At 70.9% G+C, this 6,067-nt stretch overlaps 2 protein-coding genes across 2 annotated transcripts in view; one reads left to right on the top strand and one right to left on the bottom strand.

Annotated features, from left to right (window-relative positions):
- Window positions 1-5,559, bottom strand: part of SLC4A2 (solute carrier family 4 (anion exchanger), member 2) — a 17,384-nt gene extending 11,825 nt beyond the window's left edge. Inside the window, exon 1 of the mRNA XM_010562158.1 lies at window positions 5,484-5,559. The gene's annotated coding sequence lies outside the window, so the exon portion shown is untranslated. The remainder of the gene's footprint in view (window positions 1-5,483) is intronic.
- Window positions 1-6,067, top strand: part of CDK5 (cyclin-dependent kinase 5) — a 9,293-nt gene that overhangs the window by 275 nt on the left and 2,951 nt on the right. The gene's annotated exons all lie outside the window — the stretch shown is intronic.

Below are 6,067 nucleotides of genomic sequence, written 5' to 3'. Positions count from 1 at the left end.
GCAGCGCCGGCCATGCCGTACCGCGCCCCGCGTGCGGCCTCCCCGGTCCGGCGGCGCAGCACAATGGCCCCTTGTGCAAAGGAACAGGCCGCTCCGATAAGCGGGGCAGGTCCACAGATACGGCCACGGGTTGCCAACACCGTGCCGCGCCGCTAATTACCGGCTGGCTCCCATCAGTGCCTGTGCGCGAGCCGGCTCGGCGGCTCCCACCAGTGCCGGAGTCGCATTCCTGGGACCGGCCCCGGCCTGCCCGCCTGATCCGCTGAGGCGATTAGAGGGCCCAGCCCCACGCCCCGTACCGTGGGGGCTGCCCCACGGGGTCCGCGCACCCCAGGACCCACCGCCGGCACCGGGTGGGCCGGGAGGCGAGGCTGGGCTGGTGGCGGGTTGAGCAAGGTGGGAAGTGAGGCAACGCCGCCGCCAGCCCTTCCGCAACTGGGGTGTCCCCGTCCTGGGCAGCCTGTCCACAGAGGGACATCCCCGTCCGCAGCACGGACCCAAAAGCCAGTGGCAGAGATGGGATGGGGAGTGGGGGAGCGCCGGGGCAGCAGGGTCCGGCCAGAGCCCAGCTGCCTGCTCCCCTGTGGCAGTGCTGCTGGCAGCACTGTGCCTCCTCACACCACGTCACCCGGGTTGGGGACAGGTCAGCAGCGGCAGTGCCAGGAGCAGGTCCCCGATGCAGGATCAGCACACACACACACACACGTGTGTGTCACGTGCATTTGTGCCCACAGCCGGAGGTGAGGCTGGCGGTGCCACGTCTGGTCAGGAGCCGGAGCCATATCTGCAGCCCCGGTTCCCGGTGCTGGAGAAGGCACCGCGTCCCTTGCCTCCCTCCCACTGGCAGCTGCCCCCCGGGAACTGCTTGTGCCCAATTTCCAGGTGAAATTGCAGCAGGGTGAGCCTGGCGCAGGTCAGGCTGGGCCCATCATGCCAGGCAGACGTGCCCCATGCTCCCCAGCCTGCCCGGCACAGCGAGGCTGCGTGCCGGCCCCACAGAAAGGTGGAGTGAGGGGCCCTGGCCATGCAGCCCCCCTGCCCCACAGCCCAGCCCAGGGATGAGGACGGCTGCCCCAGGGGTCTCTGTGCCCCCCAGGCCTGTCGTCCCCCCCTGTTCTACCACTGCCATCTTTACCCACTGCCAGCAGTGATGCTGCAGCAGCTCCCAGCTCCCCGGCAGGCACAGGAGCATCCCTGGGCTCCTCAGCCAGTGCTGGGGACACCGGCACGGGCCACCCTGCCCTGCTGTGGGCACTTGCCGCAGCCTGTCCTGCTGCAGCACGGGGTCCTGAAGCACCTGAGCAGGGGAGGTGCACGGCCACGGTGCTCAGCCACCATGGGGTGACACTCCCTGCCCACAGGCTGGCAGGATGGGCTCCCCCCATTGCCACCAGCTGCCATCAGAAGCACAGCCTGCAGGCTTTGCCCAGGCTAAAGCCAGCGCCTACGACGGCTCCTTGTCCACAGCCGGCTCCCCCAGGCCTGTGCCGCAGTGGCAGAGGGGAGCAGAGCCCTGTCCCCGTGTGCCATTCAGACCCGCTGCCTGCACAGACCCTCACCACGGCAGGGACTGCCCGGAACCCAGGCTCCCGCCGGGATGGCTTCCTCAGGCACAGCCCAGCCTGCGCCAGCAGAAGGGAGAGGATGATCTGGCACAGCCACACTCACCGCGCTGCTCCTTGGGGCTTCCATGTCCCAGGTGTGGGAGCCCAGAGCCGGCCCCAGCAGAGCCGGTCCGGCACCGTCACTGCCCCTGCGGCTGCACCAGCACCCGCGCCCCCATGGGCAGCACCCGAGGCAGAGCTGCATCCGCACCCCGATGGTGCCCAGGTGCCGCTGCACCACCCGGCAGCTCCAGCACGCGCTGCCGGCACCCATGGTGGCCGTACACCAGCCGTGCACCGGCCTCCCACCTGCACGGGCATAGCACAAGCCCCAGCCCCAGCTCCCTGCACCCCAAAATGGGGAGCAGCGCCAAGGGGGGCCTCAGTGGCATGTTCAAGCTCCCCTGCCTGTCCACCAAGGACCAGAGACCACCCAGAGCCCCCAGCAGTCCCTTGCTTCCCGGGCAGCACCCATGCCCAAGGACCGGAAGCTGCCGAAGGCGGGGGGCTCCAGGCAGGCGGTGCAGCCACCCCTGCGCAGCCAGGGAGCCCAGCGCCAGTCCCCCCACCCGGCTCCACGGGGTCTGCACGGCACAGGCCAGCTGCTCCCGCTCCCTCCTGCCCAGCTCACTTGGCTGCTCCAGGAGACCCCCGGGAGATCCCACCGCCCTGAGCGCCTCCCAGATGCCCACCTGGCAGAGGGGGGCTGGGGTCCTGCACCCCCCTCATTGCCACGGCAGCCACCGTGGGACACAGCTGGACCAGGACAACGCCACCCGTGGCACGGCTCCCAACCCGGCAGAGGTTTTCTAGACACTGCAACTTTAGAAGCCGCCACCAAAAATATCCTTCCCCCAACCCCCCCCCCCATGACCTCGAAACCGCCGGATCCGGGAGATGAATCACGGCACTGCGCGGCTCCACGCCCACGCCGGTGCCACCGCCGCACCCGGGGACCGGCCAGGAGGGGGGGATGGCAGGCAGGGCAGGCACAACAGCCCCGGGCAGGGGCTGCCCCACGGACCCCGCACGATGTGGCCTGGCAGCATGCTCCCTCCCACCACAGCTGCCAGCCCCCCACCACCCCACCGCCACGGCACGCTCGGCGCAGCCCCGGAGAGGCCAGGACCCCCCATTTGGCACCAGACCCCCGTGAGAGGCTCCTGCTGCCCCAGCCGGCGGTCCCCACTGCTGTCCCCATGCCAGCCCTGGGAAGGGGCAGGCACAGCTGCCTCCCCCCCACGGACCCACTGCCCTCATGCCGCGGTGCGGGGCTCCGTGTGCCACCCTGGGGACACGTGCCAGCACTGACCCCTTGATCCCTGGTGGCTGCCATGGGGGTCCTGGGGCCCCGGGGAGATCCGGGCACAGGCCTCCACGCTGTCACCCATGGCAGGGCTGGGGGCCATACACCCACCCACCCACGGCTGCCCGGGGACCGGGGAGGTGTGAGCCCAGCTGCACCGCTCCCCGTCCCCCACCGGCCTCGGGATGGGCAGGCGGCTCTGCCCCACTCACCCCATCGCCCACCAACGCAGCAAGGCTGCGGCTCCAGCTGCACTCCCGCTGCTGCCGGCTTCCCACGGAGGCTGCCGGGTGTCTGTCCGGCCGGAGTGTGTCCCTCGGGATGGGGACCTGCACCAGCAGGAGACGAAGAGGGGCCCCCGGCCAGCGCGGCCGCTCCGGCTTCCCTCTCCCGTGGGCTGAGCTCCTGCCTTCTGCTGTGGGGCCGGAGCAGGGCCGGGGGCAGCGGGCAGCCGCTCTCTGCCCCACTGTGCCGTGAGCTGCCGAGCACCGGCCGCTGCCGGGAGCTTTTATACCGGCACAGAAGAAAAAAATCAGCAGCGGCGGCGGCAGCAGCGAGAGTCTTTGTTTCAGCAAGCCTGCACCAGGCCACTTTATCCAAACAGAGCAGCGGTGCCAAGTCCCAGAACCGCTCCTCGGGCAGCCCCACCTCTGGGCTGCGGCTCCCGCTGGGCACGGGGGCAGCCAGCGGCGAGTGCCGGCGGCCGGGGACAGGCAAGCGCCAACGGAGAGGCCGCGCTCCTGCCCCATGGAGCAGCCGGCCCAGGGGGTCAGGGGGGTCACAGGGGAGGGACGTGATGGGGGACACAACCCCACAGCCCCATGAGCGCAGGCAGGAGCGGGCGCCAGGGGCTTCGCCTGCGCAGGCACGGGGCTCAGGGTCCTGCAAGGGGACAGGCAGCAAGACACGCTGGGCGAGGGCTGTGGGGCAGGTAGATGTGGGGCAGAGAGCGAGGAGGACCTGGGGGCAGCTCATGTGTCCCCGCCAGCCTTGGCGCCCCTAGCAAGCCCCAGCGCGGCGTCCTCGGGCAGCCAGCCTGGTCCCTGCGGCCACCCGGTCCCCTCTAATGACAGGGCTGCACTTGAGAGGGCTGCACAGAGGACGGCAGCCAGACCCCCCCCTCACCCCGCAGCTCAGCACGGGGACCCAGCCAGGCAGCGGCTCCCACGGCCCCCTCCCTTCTGCTGGCCGGGCCAGCATCCCCGGGCAGGGGGTCACTGCTGCAGGGCTGAGCTGGACCACCCCCCATCCCGTCACTAGGATGTTGCAGGGGACGTCCTAGGGATAGGATGGGGGACGGTCCTGCCACCCCTGTCCCCTGCAACATCCCTGCCTGCCCTGGGGACCCCTGAGCCCACCCTGCAGCACTCTCACTGCTCTTGCTGCAGCGGTGTGGAGCAAAGCAGGGCAGGGAGAGACAGCAAGCCACGGGGTGTCCCTTATCGGTGCAAGGACCCCCCCAAGAGGTGGCCTCGCCATATGTCTTCACCTACAGACACCGACAGCAGCGTCCCTCAGGAGGGCATGTGGCCGGGCAGGACCCAGCACCTGCCAGGTACAGGCAGGAGGGCAGCGGGCAGCGAGGGAGGGGGCAGCCGGAGTCCTCCCTCAGCAGCGCAGGGCAGCACCCAGGGGGCTGGGGGGCAGCGAAGGGGCATGGGGCAGAGCCCACCCGGCGCAGCCCCTGCCTGGGCTCGGGGCCAGCCCTGCTCCTGGCCCCCGGTCCTGGAGGAGGCCAGGCCCCGCGGGGGCCGGGGCGGAAGGGCTGCCTGCGGGGAGGCGCAGGCACCGGTGCCAGGAGGGTTGTTAGGGCGATCAAATCCCGCGCTCCTGGCAGCTGCTTGAAGCGGTGCAGCGACCCCGAAGGGCACGACAGCGGGGCCGCGTGGCCCCCACCAGCCTCAGGGCTGATCCCCGGTAGGACCCCACAGCCCATGCCCAAAGCCGCTGCATGGGGGGGGACAGACCCCTCCCTGCAGCCCTGGGAACCACCACCAAGCCGCCGACGCAATTCCCCGCTGGAGCAATCCTGTCTCCTGACATCAGATCAGAGACCAGGGGGTCGCTCCAGCAGGAGGGGTGTGGGGCAGCCCCGTTTGCCCCTGGGGACCGGCTCTGCCCGCCTCCCTGCCTGCCCCAAGTGGCTCAGGGGCAGCCACAGGCGCCGTGACCCCCCAGACCTGCTGCTCCCCCCACCCCAGGGACCTGACTCAGGGCAGCGCAGTCCCTGCTCTGGGGCCGTGGGAGCCTACACCAGCGTTGAGTGGGAGAGCAGCAGGGCTGGACCCGTGCCTGGCGTTGCTCAACCCCTGGCAGCGTTTCGCAAGCGGGCAGCACCGCTCACCACCCAGCCCAGCACATGGCGGCTCCTGGCAAGCGCCGCGCGGGTGTGAACCCCTCAGCGGCAGCTCTGCACCGCGAGGCAGGGCCGCCTGCAGGGATGTGCCGGGATGGGGCAGAGCCCCAGGACGATCCCTCTGCTCAGAGGGAGCTGGTGGGTGCAGGATGGCTGCAGCCAGCCAGCCAATGGGGCCGCAGACACAGGGTCCGCTCCCCAGGCCCCTGTTTCTCACCTGCTGAGGGTCGCCGGTGGGTTCAGGCGCTGGGAGGGAAGGGCATGGAGCTGCCTCGTGTCGTTCCGGCACCCGCTGGAAAATAAAAAGACACCAAGGGCTGAAGCACGGCAGCAGCATGATCCCACCTCCCGCGGCATCCTGGGGCAATTGCCACCCCGACAGCTGGGTCCGGCGCAGGCACGCTGCCAGGGCCACATGGGAATGCCCTCGCACGCTGGTCTGGCCCCGGCAGTGCAGCTGGCAGGGACAGCGGGGTGGCGGGAAGGGACCGAGGTGTGATGCCCCAGCCGGCAGAGCTGCGGGACCTGGGTGCGAGTTGGCAGGAGCGGGGTCTGGGGGGGGTCCGGGGGGGGATGCCAGCAGGTGGGGGTGCTGCTTCCACCCCAGCCAAAGGAGCTGGGGGACCCAGGAGGGTGCACCGGGCAGCACGGAGCCCCACAGCCCACTGCCCAGGACACAGCACGGGGTCCCCCACACCCGGCTCCCCCCATCCTGTGGCTGGGCCCCACTGGGGGGTCCCCGAAGTGGCAGCCCGGGGGCAGCGGGGCCGCGGCCGGGCCGGGACTCGGCACCCCGGGAGA

This window comes from Haliaeetus leucocephalus, unplaced genomic scaffold, assembly GCF_000737465.1.
Source record: "Haliaeetus leucocephalus isolate CR32 unplaced genomic scaffold, Haliaeetus_leucocephalus-4.0 Scaffold0, whole genome shotgun sequence".
Taxonomy (NCBI): Eukaryota; Metazoa; Chordata; class Aves; order Accipitriformes; family Accipitridae; genus Haliaeetus; species Haliaeetus leucocephalus.
Note: the sequence above shows the minus strand (reverse complement) of the source record. Positions and strands in the feature narration are given on the sequence as shown.